At 40.6% G+C, this 20948-nt stretch overlaps 1 protein-coding gene across 13 annotated transcripts in view; it reads right to left on the bottom strand.

The window, feature by feature from the left end:
* EPB41 (erythrocyte membrane protein band 4.1) overlaps positions 1 to 20948 on the bottom strand; it is a 178321-nt gene that overhangs the window by 136401 nt on the left and 20972 nt on the right. Inside the window, exon 1 of one of the 13 annotated variants that reach the window (XM_043444630.1) lies at positions 20214 to 20463. The exons of 11 other annotated variants lie outside the window; for them this stretch is intronic. The gene's annotated coding sequence lies outside the window, so the exon portion shown is untranslated. Of the gene's footprint in view, positions 1 to 20213; positions 20464 to 20948 lie in introns of those variants that run through there. One more of the 13 variants, XM_043444622.1, reaches the window with a different exon arrangement.

The following is a 20948-nucleotide window of genomic DNA, read 5'->3' as shown; positions in this document are numbered from 1 at the left end:
CAAAGTCCTGCCCAAAGCCTGCCAAGCTCCTCTGTCCCTGGCATTTTACAGGCAAGAATACTGTAGTGGCCCTTTAAAATTTTTAAATATCAAGGTCTTAAAAGTACTTTCAGTGATGGACAGAACCACTAGACAGAAGACCAACAAGGAAAATGAAGACTTTCAGAACAGAATAAACCAACTAACTATGCCTCACAGACATTTTAGAGAAAGCTCCATTCAACAACAGAAAAATACATATTCTTCTCAAGTGCACACAGAGCATTCTCAAAAAAAGACATAAATTAGACCATAAAACAAGCTTCAATAAATTTGAAATGATCAAAGTCATACAAAGTATATTCTCTGATCACATGGAATAAAATTAGAAATCAATAGTGGAGTGAAATTTGGAGAATTCACAAATGTGAAAATTAAACAATACACTCCTAAATAACTAACGGATCAAATAAGAAATCACTAAAGAAATTAGAAAATACTTTGAAATGAATGAAAATGAAAACACAACATACTTATGGTATGCAGAGAAACCAATGATCTGAGGGAAACTTACAGCTATAAACAAAAAAGAACACTAAAAAAGAAAAAAGGTACCACATCAATAACCTAAACGTCTGCCTTAAGAAACTGGAAAAAAAGAAGAGCAAGCTAACTAAAACAAAAGAAAAAAAACAGTAATAGTGGGGAGAAAAGGTAAGAGTGGAAATAAACAACATGGAGAACAGAAAACCAACAGAAAACCAATGAAATTACATTTTTTTCTTTGAAAGTTTGGATCAATATACAAAAATCAATCAATGTAATACACCATATTAATAAAAGTTCTTCATGATCATCTCAATAGATGCAGAAAAAGCATCTGACAAAAGCCAACACCCTTTCATGATTTAAAAAAACAAACAAACAAGGAATAGATGAAAACTTCCTCAATCTGATAAAGAGTATGAAAAACTTAACACTAACATCAATACATACCACACACAGGGAAAAAGCTTCCTCCCTAACATCAGGAACAAAACGAGGATGTTTGCTCTTACCACTTCTATTTGACATTGTACTTAAAGTTCCAGCCAGGGCAATTAAGCAAGAAAAATATATAAAAATGATATAGATTAGAAAGGGAGAAGTAAGATTATATCAATTTACAGATGACACAATCTTGTACACTGAAAATTCTATGGAATTCACGCATACACACACACACAAACCTACTACAAGAAGCAAGTCCAGCAAGATCGCAGGATACAAGATCAACATTCAAAAACCCAACTGTATTTCAGACTTCCATGGTGGTCCAGTGGTTAACCAATGAAGGGGACACAGGTTCGATCCCTGTTCTGGGAAGATTCCACATGCCGTGGGGCAACTAAGCCCCTGGGCCACAATGAGCACACATTCTAGAGCCTGGGAGTTGCAACTACTGAGCCCATGTGCCACAACTACTGAGCCCACACACTCTAGAACTGAAGCCACCGAAATGAGAAGCTCATGCACTGCAACTAGAGAGTAGCTCCTGCTTGCCACAACTAGAAAAAGCTTATGTACAGTAACAAAGACCCAGTGCAGCCAAAAATAAATAAGTAAATGTTTTTTAAAATGAATTGCATTTCCATACATAAGCAATAAACAATGCAAAAATGAAATTAGGAAAACAATTCTATTTATAATAGAGTCAGAACAACGCTAATTTCATGTGTCCTTCAAGAATTTACTCAGTCACTTCTTGGAAGGCCTTCCCTTGGCCACTCCCTTGTGCCTAGTAGAATTTTCTTTTCTTCCTTGGTGTTCCTCCTCTGTAATCCCATAATGTCCTGTGCATATCTCCTTATGGAGCTATCCCCACTTTTGCTGGTAGTATCCTTGAAGGTGGCAATTGTGCCATTTTCATCTCTGAAATTCTCATTTCTAGTACAGTGACTAGCAAAGAATAAAATATTGGAAAGATGAATGGTGGAGAGAGGTGATGGCACAAAATACCCAAACGAAGTTATCCCAGAGACAGTGAAAAGGCAGAAATGGAATATGGACTATGGGTGTCAAGACTGGAAAATGCAGACCTTAGAGTCAACTGCTTCAGCCAAGAACCGTACCCTTATCTCTTGCATCTCCTGCATTAGAGGGGGATTCTTTACCACGAGTGCCGCCTGGGAAGCCCTAATAGAACCTCTAAGAATACATAAAATCTTAGAAAAATAGATGATAAAATATGGAGAAAAAGGCAAAGTTTTTCAATGTGTTGGAAGGTCTATTTTTATACACTAAAGTAAAACCAGTCTGTCTTGGTCATAGAACATTGTCTCTCCTGAGAGTCAATGATCTATCATTTGTCATACCTGTTTTTCTAGATAATTTAAAATGAAGTAGAAGAGAAATCTAAATGAGAAATCATTTGCTATTTTAAAGGTTAGTAAAAAGGGAGCACAGGAAACAAAAAAAGACTTAAAAAAAAAATCAGTATGGATTTCCCTGGCAGTCCAGGGGTTAAGCCTCAGCACTCGCAACACAGGGGGCACGGGTTTTAATCCTGATGGGGGAACTGAGACCCCCACATGCCAGGCAGCATGGCCAAAAAAACAAAGAATATGTATTGACCATGTCTAAGATTTCTAGATGCCACAGGGACTGTGACAAAGTACAAGACTAAGTCCCCACACTTACAATCTTGTCACATACAGGAAAAATGATATAAGGCAGTGTATGTCACATATATCTGCAAAAGTTTTCGGAAGAAAATGAAAGATATCCTTCTTTGATGAGAATCAGTTCTCCCTGGGGCTTCCCTGGTGGTCCGGTGGTTAAGAATCTGCCTTGCAATGCAGAGGACGCCGGTTTGACCCCTGGTCTGGGTTCCACATGCTGTGGAGCAACTAAGATCACGCACTACAACTTCTCAGCCCACGCTCTAGAGCCCGGGGGCCGAAACCACTGAACCCGTGTGCTGCAGCCCGAGCGCCTCCGGCCTGTGCTCGGCACCAAGGGAAGCCCCCGCAATAAGCCCCCGCACTGCAAGTCCAGAGTGGCCCCTGCTCGCCAAAACGAAAGAAAGCCCCTGCGGAGCAAAGAAGACCCAGCACGGCCAATAAATAAATAATAATGATAAAGTTAACAAACTATCAATTCTCCCTAATTTATCTTTTTTAAAATTTGGATTTTCATCAATTGAGTTTTCCTAAAGAGATTCATTGTGTTTAGCATGTAACTAAAAATACATAAAAATCAGAAAAGAGATTGGCTCCTAAAGTGGGGCAGGGAGGCAGGGATTAGCTGGGAAGGACACCAGGGAACTTGCTGAGATTATGATAATGCTTTCTATTAGTGATTCTCAAATTCCCAGACGAGCATCAGCGTGTCACTGGGGACTTGCTAGAAATGCAAATTCTCAGGCCCCACTAAGACCTACTGAAGCAGGAACTGTCAGGATAGGGCCCTGTAATTTGTTTTCAGAAGCCCTCCCAAAACAGAACATCACCATTAGAACACCACAGCAACAGCCACTGCAGGCAACATCCCTGATGAAGACTAAAAGTAGTCAGCAAAACTTTACAGAGAAACACGATACTTGCAGGGCCTCCCCCTTGGCTCAGCTGGTAAAGAATCCACTTGCCAATGAAGGAGACGCAAGTGACGCAGGTTCGATCCTGGGGTCAGGAAGATCCCCTGGAGAAGGAAATGGTAACCCGCTCCAGTATTCTTGCCTGGAGAATTCCATGCACAGAGGAGCCTGGAGGGCTATAGTTCATGGGGTCACAAAGAGTCGGACACGACTGAGTGCACACATGATATCTGCATAGTTTCAAAGTATCTCCCCCCAAATATTAACTAATTCCTGTGGCAGTTTTAACATATGCCCATAAATTTTTTCAGATTCTCCCCTTCAGGAGATGGGGCTTGATTCCTGCCACCTTTAATCTAGGCTGGACTTAGGGACTCACTTTTTAGGAAAAGGAGATATTTAGAAAACACACAAAAAAATTAGTAACTTTACAGTGGAGAAACCTAGCAGACTTTATCTTAGTGAAACTGAAAGTCACTCAGTCATGTCTGACTCTTTGCAACCCCATGGACTATACAGTCCATAGAATTCTTCAGGCCAGCATACTGGAGTAGGCAGCCATTCCCTTCCCCAGGGGGTCTTCCCAAACCAGGGATTGAACCTACGTCTCCCACATTGCAGGCATATTCTTTAGCAGCTGAGCTACCAGAGAAGTCCAAGAATACTGGAGTGGGTATCTTATCCCTTTTCCAGGAGATCTTTCCAACCCAGGAATCGAACCGGAGTCTCCTGAATTGCAGGTGGATTCTTTACCAGCTAAGCTACCAGGGAAGCCCAGACTTTACCTTAACCAAGAATAATAACTACTGATACCATGTATCTCCTGACACAATGTGATAAGGACACATTACCTCTATGGTATTCTCTCCCAAAATGCACAACCTATCTAACCATGGAAAAAAAAAAAAAAACTGACAAAATAAAGGGCATTCTACAAAATACCCAGCTAGTATCTGCATCTGGGATGGGCGAAGGAGTTAAAAAAAAACCCTTTACAGTTAAGGATGATTCATTAGTACTGTACACTCCTGAAAGAAAAGATATTATAAAAATTTATGAAGATAAATGGACAATTAAACATTAAGTCCAAGAATGATTCACAGGAAGTATCTTTTAATAAATAATTATAATCAATGATTAGAACACAGAATAAGCATTTTACAATCTCCTAGATAATATCTTAAGCTTATTTACTATGCAGAGGTAGGTTTACTATAAAGCTAAAGAAGCTTAAGCTTCAAGGTTCTCATTTGTATTGGTCCCTGCCAAGGCCAAGTGGTAGAAAAAAGACTGAATTATCTTTCTATAGTCTCTATAAAAATGATATTACAAAGTCATAATATGAAAATCTTTAGCAGCATGAATATAGGGGAAATTATAGCAGCATATCAGGTAGTTAAAAAATATTATGCTGTTTTTCTGAATTTTGTGATGTCTGGGTTTTTCAGCTTTTAAAATATATAGTTTAGGGAATTCCCTGGTGGTCCAGTGATTAGGACTCAGAGCTCTCACTGCCAGGGGCCCGGTTCAATCTCTGGTTGGAGAACTAACATCTTACAAGCCACGTGGCACAACCAACAGAAAATAAATAAAATATATAATTTGTTATGGTTTATTTTCTCATTCTGAATAAACATTTGTTTTTATCTCTAATATTGTATTCTTTTTCTTTTAAAAGCCCCTGGTGTTAAGCATTTTGAATATGGATGGAATAATTTAGCCTGCCTCATACGTTTAGTACCAAATATTTATTCATATAAGTGTCTCTCCTCCTATCACAGATCTTCAGTATTATTCATAACCAGGTAAAGTAGACCAAAGTATGGATCAAATTTCAATAGAACTTATTTAGAACTTTTATTTCTAAATCCATCTTCAGCCAGGGAGAGACTACAAGTAACAAGGGTGATGAAATAGAAAAGAACATTTCATGGATAGGTAGTATAATCTATTAAAAAACAACACAAGAGATTCATTTGCAATGACTATTGATTTGAGCAAAACAGGATACAGCTGAACAGTAAGAAGATAATAAAAAGAAATTCAGTAAGCTGTTGGTAACTAACAGTGAAGATGGCTATGGCTGTCAGCCATAGCAAAAAATAGAAAATCATGCAGTCAAAAAGGAAAACATGATTAAAACCAATCAAGGACAGTTCTACAAAATGTTAACACAGAATTACCGTAAGGCCTGGGATTCCATTCCTATGTACATACTCAGGAAAAATGAAAACATATGTTCACGCAAAAACCTGTACATGAATGGTCACAGCAGCATTATTCATAAGAGTCAAAAAGTGAAAACAATCCAAATGTCCACTAGCTGATAACATGAATAAATAAAATGTAGCACGGCCATACAATGGAATATTACTCAGCAATTAAAAGGTATGAGCTATTGATACAATACTGCATAAACAAACCCTAAAAATGCTATGCTAACTGAAAGATGCTAACCACAAAAGGCCAGATATGGTATGATTCCATTTATATGAAAAGTTCAGAACAGACTGATTTACAGAGACACAAAGTAGTTAGTGGTGCCTAGTGCTAGGATTGCCCGCTCCAGTATTCTTGCCTGGAGAATCCCAGCGACGGGAGCCTGGTGGGCTGCCGTCTATGGGGTCTCACAGAGTTGGACACGACTGACGTGACTTAGCAGCAGCAGCAGCAGTGCTAGGATTACAGGTTGGGGAATAGGTGTTGACTGCCGATGGGTACGGAGTTCTTTCTTGGGGGAGAAAAATGATCTAAAATTAGATTGAGAAGACAGCTGCACACACTAGAAAACAATGAATTGTATATTTAAATGAGTATATTGTTAATTATATCTCAACAATGACAAGGTCAGAATATGCATAAATCAGAGAAGATGGATTTTACAGAAATGTCATTGAAAACAGAAATAATTATTATTTCCTACTCATTAAGCGTCCACTGTGTCCTGAGACCAGGTTTGTGTGGGTGTGTGTGTGTGCTCACTTGTGTCCAACTCTTTGCCAGCCCATGGACGATAGCCCACCAGGCTCCTCTGTCCACGGAATTTCCCAGGCAAGAATACTAGAGTGGGTTACCACTTCCTACTCCAGGGGATCTTCCCGACCCAAGGATTGAACCCGTGTCTCTTATGTCTCCCGTGTTGGCAGGTGGATTCTTTACCACTCCTGCCACCATATTACATATTATTTCATCTTTTCAGCAGTTCTAAAAGGTAGGTCATGTTAAATTTTATATAAATTTAACAAATAGAGACTGAAAAATAGGGAGGATAGGTTACTTATACACAGCTAAACAGTATCAGAGCCAGGATTATAAAGCAAGTCTGTGACTCCAAAGGTCTTTGACTCTTGCTATATTTTACTCTTGCTATATTAAAACAAGCCAGGAACCTTGTATCAATAGCCTAGTTACATGTCCCGCTCTGGAAATAATAGTCTGTGATACAAGAGACACTTCCTTTAACATTTAAACTTAGACTACTCAAGAGCACCAGGTATTCCATCTTGATCACAACAAGTTACATTTATTGCCACTGTCCTCAGCCCAACTCTAGACCTGATTAAGGACTAGGATCTCTTCAAGCAAACCCTGAGATAAAATTACAGCAAACTCAAAGGATAGCTCCTTAGGCATCCAACTATGCTAAGAATCAAAATATGGGGAGGGAATACTTACTGAGAGCTATTTTGTTTCAAATTTCTGAGTTACAATCAGAGATTATATTATCTGAGATAAATGATCAAAAAGAAGCTCCCCCTCCCACCTTTACTCCCAAATTCCTCTACCGTTTTTTTTTGTTTTTTATTTTTTCTTTCTGTAAATGCTAATTAAATAAGCTATGAGTAACAGTGGTCTCCCTTAAGGGCTGTATATACCTAGTGTTGATCACAAGCAAGAAGTAGCTCCTCTCTCAAATATAACCAAAGGCTGGCAAAATAGAGAACCCCTTTTCACCTCCTGGCCTTCTCTGGGTTTAAAGCATCCTGTATATGCTGTAGGCACTTTCAGGTAGAAATATTAGTGAAGACAGCTTCTGCCATGGGAAGGCAGACATGTGTGTTGCAGTTAAGAGGGAAGGCATCCCAAAAGAAAACCACCAATTAAAGAGGAGTTTTATCTTGTGAGACAGATTATACAGAAACATTCCAGTAACTCGGTGTTCATTTCCCTTTCGTATCTCCTAGCCTTTAGCAAAGCCCTAAATGTTCCAGCCTGGTCTCAGCCGTGTACTACAGGAGGATTAAGAGAAGACTCACCTCTGGGGCCGAAAATTAAAAAGAAACACTCCCTGAGGCCAGCAAAGGATTCCCCAGGGAAAGGTGAACCTTTAGGAACAAAAGTCCTTGCTGGGAGCTCCAATTATCCTACCCCATGTGCAGAATCTCCTTCAAAAGCCAACTCTGGAGGAGCCTGGCTCTTATTTACTAAGAGAGAAAGCATTTTTTTTTTCTATCAAAACTGCCTAACTGTAAACTCAGGTCTATCTGATTCCAAAATCCATATTGTTACCGGCTGCTACGTCACACTGCCTCCAAAATAACATTAACAGAAAACTGTTCAGCAAAAATATGGGAGAAAATGATTTAGGAGGAGGAGGAAGAAGGGAGGCAGGGAGGGAAGGGAAGGAGGAGGAGAAAGGAAAGAGGGAGAGATTTCTCCAAAGCAATGAAAACAACTCATTACAGACTGAATGTCAAAAATGGAAATAGTTAATATTAATGTATGTACTTAGTTAGCATATATGAAGAGCAGTACACAGCTAACATTTAACATGTGTTAATTAATTTTCTTTAAGAACAAAGACAAGAGCCCAGTAGAAAAATGCTGTCTTAAATTTTGGCTTTTAAAGAAGTTAAAGTGTAATGACATTAGAACAGATACCCAACAACAATGATGACAAAAACTCTGTATTTTCTTCTTGAAAAAGTACTCTGCAAGTGAAAAAAAACCAGAATGGGGCTGACTATAAAGTGATACATCGGTCCTCTGTTTCAAACAAAAAGAGGAACACATTATCTCACTTCTCCAACATGTTTAAACACAGAAACACAAATTCACGAATTCATTAACTGCAAAATCATTTACTTTTTTATTACTCTATGTCAATAAGTTATAACATCTTTTGTATCTTCTAAAAGTCAGAAAGATTCAAGGCACTTCAGATTTCAGGTGGCTTGTGTACAGTTCCCCTGCAAAAATACCCTCCCAACGAACATCAGCCAAACCTCTTCCTGTTTTTCAACCTTGTATGTTTACTTTCACATCTGCTGTGAAAGATAAAAGCAACAATGGGGACATCGACCACATGATCGTGTCCTACCAACCCGGAAATGAACCTCTGAAGCCAGAGTTGCTGTGAAATGGGTCTTTAGAATACTCACACACAGGCTTAAAAATCTTACAGCATAGGTCTGAATCAAATCCAAAGATAGACAAAAGCATATATGTTTCTAAAGAGCTATATTACACTTGAAAGCAAGTGGAAGTGTTAATTGCTGTCATGTCCGACTCTTTGCAACCCCATGAACTGTAGCCCACCAGCCTCCTCTATCCATGGGATTCTCCAGGCAAGAATACTGGAGTGGGTTGCCATGCACCCCTCCAGGGGATCTTCCTGACCGAGGGATCAAACCCAGGTCTCCTGCATTGCAGGCAGATTCTTTACCAACTGACACTATAGATGCCCAATTGAAGTAGGGAAAACGTATGGGGCAAGATATAAAAATTCTTCTTCTTAACCAAAGACTATTTTCCCCATGTTCACAAGTCAGATTTTATCAAAGGTAAAAGGGAACTAACATTCACTGATTATCTGTAGATGATGGGCACACTGCAAGGTTTGTTTCTGTCATTATTATGTATTCTGTGTAATGTATTATCCTTACTTTACAGAAGAGTAAACTGAGGCATGGTAAAGTACTTTCACAAGATCTCATCATTAAGAAATCATCTCAGACAGAAAGCCTGCATCTCTCCTAACAAGTCTGTGGTTGTACTAAGTAAAGGGGCAGCAGTAAGGAATCTGGGGGTCTTCCCTGGAGGTCCAGTGGTCTTAACCCCTGCACTCCCACTGCAGGGGGCAAAGGTCTGACCCCTGCTCAGGGAGCTAAGAATTTGACTTTGAGGCCAATTTTCACTTGCTAATTATAAAACTTTGGACAAGTTACTTAACTTTTAACCTGCTACTTAAAATATAAAATGGGATGACTCACACCTACTTCACAGGGCTGTGGTGAGGCTTAAATGTAAAAATAATGGCTAACATTTATCTGGTGCCAGACACTGTCCCACATACCTCGCATATATTAACTCATTTAATCATCATAACAACCTTAAAGGGTATTTTTTATCATCCACATGTTATACAATGAGTAAACTGAGGTACAGAAGTAACTTGCCCAAGGTCACCACCGGTTTAGAAGTGACACCCCAAGAATTTAAAACCAGGCGTTCAAGCCCTCAGGCTCAAACCTTCAATACCTATGTCATTCCTATAAAGAACACAGTCCAGAGCACGGCTCATAATAAGTCATCAATAAATATTGGCATTATTATTTTACCAAACACATACAACCCCCCAGTAAATTGTGGCTGAAAGGTGTTAAAACAAACAGCCAGAACTTTAACCCAGGTTATACTCCATGCTCTTCCCATAACCATGTGTCTTTTGGACCTAATGCCTCTATTCCTAAGCTTTATGTATATACTCAGTCATTTTTTTAAATTAATTAATTAATTTGACTATGCCAGGTCTTAGACACAGCATGCAGGATTTTTAGTTGAGGCATGAGAACTCTTAGTTGTGGCATGTGGGATCTAGTTCCCTGACCAGGGATCGAACCCAGGCCTCCTGCCTTGGGAGCACAGAGTCTCAGCTACTGGACCACCAGTGAAGACCTGCCCAGGCATTTCAAATACTGGATCACTAAACTTCCTTAGGAAAGAAGTCATGTCTTCTACATTTTTGTGATCACATACATCAGTCCTGGGTGTTCATTGGAGGGACTGATGTTGAAGCTGAAACTCCAATACTTTGGCCACCTGATGCGGAGAGCTGACTCATTTGAAAAGACCCTGATGCTGGGGAAGATTGAGGGCAGGAGGAGAAGGGGACGACAGAGGATGAGATGGCTGGATGGCATCACCGACACAACGGACATGGGTCTGGGTGGACTCTGGGAGTTGGGGATGGACAGGGAGGCCTAGCGCACTGCGGTTCATGGAGTCACAAGGAGTCAGACACGACTGAGCGACTGAACTGAACTGAACACCCACAAGGTCCTGCTCATTGTAGTTAATTGTGTGTGTGGGCCCAATCGCTCAGTCATGTCCGACTCTTTGTGACCCCATGGACTTTAGCCTGCCAGGCTCCTCTGTCTATGGGATTTTCCACCAAGAATACTGGAATGGGTTGCCACTTCCTTCTCCAGGGGATCTTCCAGACCCAGGGATTGAACCCACATCTCCTGCACTGACAGACAGATTCTTTACCACTGAGCCACCTGGGAAGCCCAGACAACCAATTAATATATATTAATTAAATGATCATGCCACTCCTCTGCTCAAAACCCTCGCAAAAATTCTCATCTCAGAAAAAAGTGCAAAGTCTGTAGCATAGCCACCAGGGCACCACACCAACTGGCCCTCCCACTTGCAGCCTCTCTGAACCCAGCTCCTACCATCTGCCCCTAGATGATCTTGATCTTGCCATACTGGCTTACTTAATGCTTCTCAAACACACCAAACACCCTTCACCTTTGCACCTGTTTTTCTTCCTGGAATGCTCCTCTCCAAATACCATTCAGGACTCTGCTCAAAAGTTACCTTACCAGAGAGGTTGTTTCTGACCACTCTACCTAAAATATCCACCCCACTTCCCTCCCTCTTCGCTCCCTTGTCCTGCTTTCTCTGATCCTCACTAAAACCTTACATTTTAGCCCTGATTTGTACACTTTATTATTTGTCCTCTCCCACTAAATGTAAACTCCACAAGAACAGACATTTCTAATCTACTTTCTTCACTGTTATGTCCCAGTGCACTTAGGATAGGACCTGGTAAATAGCAGATGATTCATGAATTTTTATTAAATTAATAAATGGTAGATGTATTGGGGCTTCCCCAAGGGTTCAACGGGTAAAGAATTCACCTGCAATGCAGGAAACGTAGGAGATACAAGTTCGATTCCTGGGTCAGGAAGATCCCCTGGAGGAGGAAGCAGCAACCCACTCTAGTATTCTTGCCTGGGAAATCCCATGGATAGAGGAGCCTGGCAGGCTCCTTGGCGTTGCAGAGTTGGACACGACTGAGCATGCACAGATGTATTAGTTGCCTCTTGTCATATAACAAATTACCTCTGAAACTTGGTGATTTAAAACAACAAACATTTATTATCTCAGTTTCTATGGGTCAAGAATTCAAGCACATGGCTTAGCTCGACGCCTTTGATTCAGTCAGGGTCTCTGATGAAGTTGCGGTCAAGCTGTCGAACAGGTTTATGCTCCTCTCAAAACTCAACTCTGCCGGAAGAATCTGCCTCCAAGCTCACTTTCATGGTAGTTACTGACAGACTTGGTTTCTCACCATGTGGGCCTCTCCATAGGCTGCCTGAATGTTCTTAGGATATAGCAGCTGGTGATCCGAGCGACAGGAAGAGAGCCAGAGATGAGACAGCCCGAGGGAGACACCACAGCCTTTTGTAACCTAAACTTGGAAGTGACATCCCACCACTGTACTATATTCTATTCATCAGAAGTAAGTCACCAGGTCCAGGGCACACTCAAAGGGAAGGGATTACGCAAGGCATGAATACCAGGAGGCGGGAATCACTGGGCCATCTTAAAGGCTGCTTACCATAGTACACATAACAAAAATCCAGAAACACCCTGACCCTTAGAAGACCAGCTTTTATCCTCATCAATGGAAAACTGTGCAGTAGGATCTCAAATTAGACCAAATGTGAACTTCAGGAGGCCTGGGAGTTTTGTTCACTGCTGTATCCCCAGGGAACAGAGGCACACTAAATCTTTGTTGCATGAATGAAAACAAAACAAAAAAACACCTTGACCTTTGGAAACCCAATATACTCTTTAAGATATGTATTTAAATATGATGCTATGATCATTATGCAATGACCGCCCCAATGCTAGTCTTTTCAATCTTATGAAACACCAAAGGGAGTACATTAACTATTAAACATTTCTAGTTAACCAGTGTACCTTAAGAGTCATATTACAGATAATACAACTAGCAAAGAGACGTCAACAAAAATAGCATCTGAAGGGAAAAAAAAAAAACAGTTGGATGACTCTTTCTGAGTAGATGACATACATCTTTTTAAAAATAGATTGGATATTGATTGTTATTATGTAAATATTGTTCATTTTCTTAGGTATGATAATGGTATTGTGATTATGTAGAATAATGTCTTTATTCTTAGGAGACGCATAATGAAGTCTTTCAGGAGTAAATTTTCATGATATCTGCAACTTACTTTCCAAGAAAATATGATACACACACACAAATATAGAAAGGCAATCAGGAGCAGTCAGATTCATAACCAGGTCTTAAATCTTAACTATCCTGGAATTCAGATTCTCACTATACTTCTCCATGTCTAGGATGTCCCCGATGTTATGTATCTAACTACCATTCTAAGCAGTATCTGTGTCTGGGGGGAAGAGGAGAGCAATGAAAGACAGAATATTGACCCTCCGCTCTCCAGAAGCTGACAATGTCACTGGGAAGCACCGGTTTCATGTGCAATACAAAGCAACACGTGACAAATTTGGTTTTTAACAAACAAATGCTGCAAGAGTTCAGAAAAAGATATCAATAAACTTTCAGAGAATAAAATATCTTTGAAACCTCTTTCTTCTAACAGTTCTCTTTGGCATCCTTTCCTTTAACCACTTCTCCTTTACTTGAACTACTCGGCAACAACTGAGTGATTATTTCCTACTAACAAAACTATCTTGAGACGATCTAAACATAAAGCACATATTTTGCCTGTTTGGAATGCAAGATATGATTTTTAAAAATAAAATACTATTCACATTTTCACTGGAAAAAAGCACTAAATATACTGTGTGAATTTTCTTGCCTTCAAAAGCAATTGTGTTATTTCAAGTGTTGAGGATGCCAGAAAGCTTGAAGATTTAAAAATAACCTCACAAAGAGCTCATTTCCAACACCAGATGGAAAGAAATTACTCTAAAAACACACGTGTGGGAGGACATATATACAACATCATATGACACCATGCAAAAGGTTTATATAATTATATAATACCATCAAGATTCGCAGGACTCTGCAGGTAGTAAGTTAGCAACAGTGTCGGTCCTCTGAATCATTAAAAATCATAAAAGGGCAAGAAATTGCAAGTGGGTGGTATTGAACAAAAACAAAGAGCCTTCACTTTAAGCTGCCTTCCATGTGTCTCCACTACGTGATGAAATGGTTGGCAGGTAAAATTTGAGAGCTTAAATCCTTGGAGCTCTTGACAGTTCTGCCTGTGTCCATATGGTCAAAACAAGCAGGGGAAATGAATTTCAAAAATCTGTACCAAGTGTATTATCAAGGTGAAACACTTTTAACTTGAATATATGCAGAATTTCAAACTAGTTAACTGAAATACATGCCTGACATATAAATTAAAATAGCATTTCTCTATAAGATGATGTACTGTTAAGATCCCATTGTGTTAAAAGAATTATAATAGTGTTATTAATTTACACAAGTATTAATAGCTGAAACACAATCACAACTGAACTTTGGCATAGCACTCCCTAGTCACAAATTAGCAAAAGTATACATTTTGTTACACTTATGGGTAACAGGCTTAAATGCAACCAATTCAAAATACTGCTATGCTTTATTGTTGTTAAATCACAGAATTTCTCACTCAAAACTTTTATGTTATAACTTTATAATCGTAATGCTATCAAAATATAATATTAAAGTGTCTGAGTGACTGTTAAGGCAGAAAGTAACTAAACCTTAGTCTATACTGTGTCCGATGTCACAATTCAGATGTATAAAGGGCCTACCAAAAAGTTTATTTGGATTTTTATAAGGGATGGAAGACACAAGGAACGGACAGATTGCATTTAGAATCACAATAAACTATAGGAATATATATTATACCCAATTTTTTATCTTATTATTTCCACCTGGTTCCAAAAGAAAGTGAGGTGTTCCTGTCCCTATTAATAGGTGATATTTTTAGATAACACAGTTAACCCTTGAATAACAGGGGTTTGAACTGTGTGAGTTCACTTAGATTTTTTTCATGTGTAAACACTACAGTACTACATCATCCAAGGTTGGTTGAATCCTCAGAGGCAGAATCCCATACGTGGAAGAACCACACATACAGAAGTCCGACTATAAGTTACACATGGATTTCCAACTATGCAGAACATTAGCACCCCTAAGCCCTGCATTAAGGATCAACTACAATGCAGAATTATGGACATACATTGAATGTAGATGGAACAGAATTAGGTAATATTAATAGAGCATCTGTTGCTTCTTCCAATTTTATCATTATATTTCATCATAGTTTCTATTTTATCAGATAATCTTGCCTCTTCCTCCCCACTCTGCCAAGATTACACTAACTCTATCCAAGCTCTACCCCACATAGTTCAGAAACAACGTTAATTTCTATAAGTAGACATTGCCCTGAGAGTTGAGAAAGAAGACAGCCTAGATTAATTGGGAGGAAATGACCCAAAGAGCCCTCAACCATGGAAGGAAGAGAACGACAATTCAGTACACAAATCACCATTTAATCCACATGGATTTAGGTTGGAGATAATCAAGAGATACCTGCAGAATGAGGGCTGGTCTTAATAAATATAATAATAAAACAATAAAGAATGAATCAAACAATAAAATAAACATGATACCAGAATGGCTCTGGAATTTCTCTTTGGAAGGGACTTTTTTAGGGGGGCATATTTACTTAGGGTGACTTGGGGGAAACTGATGAAAATGAGGAGGTAGGGTATATTAAAGTCTCTCCAAGTCATTCCTTGAATTGTACTGGCCACAACCATGGAATGTTGCTTTTCTTTAAAGTTCAAAAAGTAGTCAATTTATTTTCAAATACTTCAAGGTGGGTACAATCCCACTTAAATAAAAATAATTAGCAAAAAATAAGTGTAAACAGACTTTTATCATATAGTCAGATTTTCCCACTATAACTTCCCTAAAACCAACATTTGAAGTAGTGTCAGGAAGTTAATTCTAAGACCAGTACTCAAAACATCAAAGTTCTCTTTTCCAACACCTCCAATTTCTGAATAGTGTTCACTGCTATACCTCTTTTATCTTTCTGTCTGTGTATTCATTAAATAACAGCATAGTAAATCAAAAAACAGCATAGTAAATCAAAATACTAACCTAATTCAGTGTGTATACCAGGTAGATTGTTACAGTGCATTTTACTGTGCACATTATGAACCCACTCATAAAAAGGACACAAAGTAAGTCGCCAGTGACGTACCAACAAATTTAAACAACAAAAATTAACATATCTATTCAGAATCTGGCTCTTCTCTAACTAAAAGCTATTACAAACACAATGAACCAATTACCTTTCAGTAATTCTAGATTCTCTACGTAAATAAGACTTGTAACTTATCAATTCAGAGGGCCTTTTAAAAGTTTTTAAAAATTTAATCTTTGGGGGCTTTATTCAGAGAAAGAAAGCAAAGTTGTTCATAAGAAAAAAAGTTGCTAGAATTCTTCTTATTTAGCTCACAAATAAAATTAGATGATTCTATGCTTAAGCAGTAGGTGAAAAAAAAAAAATCCTTTAGAGGTAGCAATGAATCTGTATCTGAATAGGCATGTGACCAATCACGAATTTGATGGGACTCTTGGAAAAATACACTGGTAGCATTTGCTTTGACCTTCTTAGATAATAAGGAAACAGATTGTGATCTAACATATGTACCTCTTGATTTCAGAACCACATTCAGCCCCTGATAGCTACCAATATTCCCAAGTTATAAAATCGGATCACCAATATTAAATTAGATTTGGACATTCAGAAAGCAATATAAGCAAGCCCTATCACTCTCATCACAAATCACAGACTTATTTTAAATCACAGTCTACTGATGAGCATATCAAAGTACCTACAGAGAATTCAAGAATCCTGTGACTTGTAGGGAACTCTTCTGACAAGCTTAACTCTGAAGCTGTTTTTAGGAAACCAAACAGCACTGTAAGTACACTATCTCCCATAAAATGAATCTCTTTAAAATTAAGTCCATAAACTAAGGAATGAAATGGAAGGCTGGCTCTGTAATTTCCAAAAATGTTAAGCTGCATACAAAACAACACACTGCTGAATTCTTAATGTGAGGTGTAAACCTGACAAAAGAGAAAAACAGGAAAAATACATGGGTCATATCTCAACAAAATGCCACAACTATTTTTTTTTAGAGACAAGAATCATTTAAAATCATTTGTTAATTTAGATATTAGCTTAGAAATGTTTCTAAAAAGAAAAAGAAAGAAGATACAAGTACCTTTAAAATGAAAGGGGGAAGATTTGTGTGCTATTCTGTTAATATATAAATTATCATATTACATTATTTTATATATTATATTGATGATAAGCCTACTTTATAAGTCCCTTGGACTGCAAGGAGATCCAAACAGTCCATTCTAAAGGAAATCAGTCCTGAATATTCATTGGAAGGACTGACGTTGAAACTGAAACTCCAATACTTTGGCCACCTGATGCAAAGAACTGACTCATTTGAAAAGACTCTGATGCTGCCAAAGATTGAAGGCAGGAGGAGAAGGGGACAACAGAGGATGAGATGGTTGGATAGCATCACCGACTCAATGGACATGAGTTTGAGTAAACTCTGGGAGTTGGTGATAGACAGGGAGGCCTGGCATGCTGTGGTCCATGGGGTCACAAAAAGTCAGACACGACTGAGCCACTGAACTGAACTACTTTATAAAGGCTTCTCAGGTGGCGCTAGTCGTAAAGAACCCACCTGCCAAAGCAGGAGACAATCCCTGGGTCAGGAAGGTCCCCTGGAGAAGAAGGAAATAGCAACCTACTCTAGTATTCTGGAGAAACCCCATAGAAAGAGGAGCCTGGCGGGCTCCATGGGGTCACAAAGAGTCTGACACAACTGAAGCCACTGAGCACGCATGCAGGCCTACTTTAAAATATAGGCTTGTTTACCATATCTACCACTTCGATACAACAAATATTATTTGTGTGTTTAACAAACATTAAGGCAATGTCAGCTCTTAGACCACCGAGAAACGGAAGAGATGTAGAGAAACCCACCTAAGAGATAAAACTTTCTTCTATTAGTTTAATCTGTTTGCTGAGAGTTTTCAAGTGTCCAACTGGTCAATTGGCGGAGTTCTTAGCTCTGAGCAGAATGGAACCCTAAGAGGTTTTCTTAATCTACCATCAGCCATCTTCTACCACGAAGGGTTGTACATACTGATGGGGCATTTAGGACCTAATCCTTTTAAAAAACACCACTTCAAATTCAACCAGCTGGCCATATTAATGAAGCTCAAAGAAAACTCAAAACAAAACAAAAAGTTCCATCAAGTTCCTTTCACAAAGGGACATTCCCCCCTCACTTCAAATTATTAATATGGAACATTCTTAAAGAGAACTGAAAACAGAAGGAATATACTGATAAATGACAAGCACAGATGGAAGTTCATGGCCAAAGGTACAAATAAGAAAGCATGGGTTATTACTGAGTAGTTAGTTCTTTTTGACTAGAAAATACAAGTAATAAAGAGAATGTAGGAAGGTAGACTGGGGCCACTCTATGCACGGACTTACCTAAAAGACATTTGGTTATAAAACACTGGTATAAATGTTGGGAGAATTTTGGTGAGGTCTAAAGAGTCAGATCATTTATTGATATTTCTAAGCCTGAATTCAATTATACAAGGGGGAAAAAGTATAGTTTTGTTCTAGAAGAAAGAGGAATCAGAAGGTTATCGTGCTACAGCTAAGTTCACTTTTAATAGTACCAAAGATATACCATACTTCAGTTTCCCCAGGGATATAAATAATGCTTATCTTTACCATAATTATAACCTTGCTGTAGAATGCATTCTGAATTAGCACCTTGATACCAAGGCAATGTGATGCTCAGTATTTATATTCACTTTTTAATCTGTCATTTATTGAGAGCTTACTGAGTGCCATATATTGTTATGTACTCCATATGGATTATATTAATAACACCTCAAGAAACTATTTTATATAACCAAAACTGGTCAGCTGGCAAAGAACTTATTATGTTTCCAACTTACAGAAAAGGAAAATGAAGAGTAGTCAAGTTTCCCTAAAAAGTTAAGAGTTAAGGCTACATAACAAAACTGAGATGAGAATTATATAAAGATGTATATATTTTATTTAAAGGATCAAAAATATTGTCAAGACTGAGAATACAGAAAACAGTAATGATTAACAGCATTGGGTACAGTACACACCCTCCAGAGAGTATAAATTCACTATAATAATATCCAAGACAGAAGACATTACCATTCTTCCAACCTTCCCTAAAAGCAGAACATAATAGCAGCTGTGAAATCACACAGACTACTAAAAAAAAAAAAAAGCTCGGCATCTCTTAAAAAGAAAAAAACTAACTCCTAATCAGCAATACATGCCAAAAAACAAGTCTCCACAGACTAGTTATTTACGGTTGGGTACAGTTAGAGGAAAAAAACAGGATGAGAGTCCCTATTCTTGTGGCCAGAAATCAATCCCTCGGCAATTTGTTTCACGTGAGATCACTTTCACTCTCAAGAGAACGCCGGTTCCCGGGAAGAACAAACCTGTTTTGGCAAACCCCCACCAGGAATAACAGCCTGGCGATACATCTCGGTGGACGAGCCTAGATCCTACCCGCTCCACAGGTAAAGGCAGCCCAGCGAGCAGGAGGAAATACGTCCAAGCCGACAGATGCACAAACTGAAAAAGGAGGTCACGAAGCTGAGAGCATCGATTTAACCCCTTGGTCTCTGGGACTCGGGAAGACTCAGTGGGAGAGCATAGAGACCTGGGGTTGCGGGGGACGAGGGGCGGATTTTTTCCTTTTTTTTTTTTTTTTAAATGATGTGGGTGTCTGTGGCGGGAAGGCCTTCAAGTCCTTGCAGGCTCCCTCCACCCCTCACAACTGAGCCTGACTTCAGACCGCCCAGCTACCTCGTCACCGAGAAACCGCTCTGCGGCTGCACCCCACACCTTCGCCACCCGAAACCTGCAACTCGCCCCCCCACCTGCTTTCCTTCCAGGGCTCCTGCCCACTGTACCATGACTGCCTGGCCAGACGGTACCGATCGCCCCCTCGTCAAAAATGCACCCGGAGCCTAACTTTTAAACGCTCCCCCCCAGCGCCACCCCGGCCTTATTTCCCCCTCAGACCGACCGCGTCCCAGCTCCAAGCCCTTCGGCCGCCGGCTTGCAGAGAGGGCTTTGCTGAGGCCGTGCAGCCCGCGCCCCCGGCCCGGGCCTGCGGAGGGGCTGGAGACAAAGAGGCGGCGGCGCCGCCGCGGCCTCCAGGACCGTCCCCTCGGGGACAGCTCCGCGCGCCCCCCACCCCGCCACCCCAGCTCCGCTCGCGCGCCGCCACAGCCTAGCCTCACCGGTGGTTCTGGGGCCCGGGCTTCTCGCGCCCGCCGCCGCAGCCGCCAGACGAACAATGGCAGGAGAAGGCGCCGGCGTCCGAGGCTCGGGCCTCTGCGGCTCGCTGGCCCCACGAGCTGCAGGCGGACTGACTGACTGACTGACTAACCCGCCGGCCGGAGGGAGGGAACGAGCGAACGAGCAAAGGGAGCGAGCGGGCGGCCCCGGCGCGCGCCCTCCCGCCTTCCCTCCGCGAGGCGAGGGCTGGCCCGGCCCGCAGCCAGCCCGCCCCGCGAGCCCCTCCCTCTCTGCTCGCCACAACATTGTAGTAAATTTCTATTGGACGGCGCCGGAGGGAAGGAGGGGGCCGGGCCCGCGGCCCGCCAGCCCATTGGCTAAGGCCGAGTTCTCGCTCCTCACGTTTCCCCCCGCCCTCCCCTAGGCCAGTAGAGAGAGGGGAGCGGAAGGGAAAAGAAGGGGAAAAGGCCAGGGGCTAGCCGCGTGTGCGCAAGCGCAGGTCGAACCCTCTCTCAGGTCCTTAAGTTCCAGGGGGCCCCGCGCTACCCACGTGGGGAACAGAGTAGCTAGTGCCCTGGACGAACGTGACGCCCTTTCCCCTCGCCTCTCCCCACCCCTCCATAAGGGTCTGAGATTTGGAAGTTGCTCCCAAGCTAACCACGCTCGCTGGCTGTCCCCCAAATGCACCTACTGACCTTAGGTAAGTCATTCAGTTTTCCCGGGCCTCCGTTTCCCCA

This window comes from Cervus canadensis, chromosome 24, assembly GCF_019320065.1.
Source record: "Cervus canadensis isolate Bull #8, Minnesota chromosome 24, ASM1932006v1, whole genome shotgun sequence".
In the NCBI taxonomy this organism is placed as follows: domain Eukaryota; kingdom Metazoa; phylum Chordata; class Mammalia; order Artiodactyla; family Cervidae; genus Cervus; species Cervus canadensis.
This window is presented reverse-complemented; position numbering and strand designations above follow the sequence as displayed.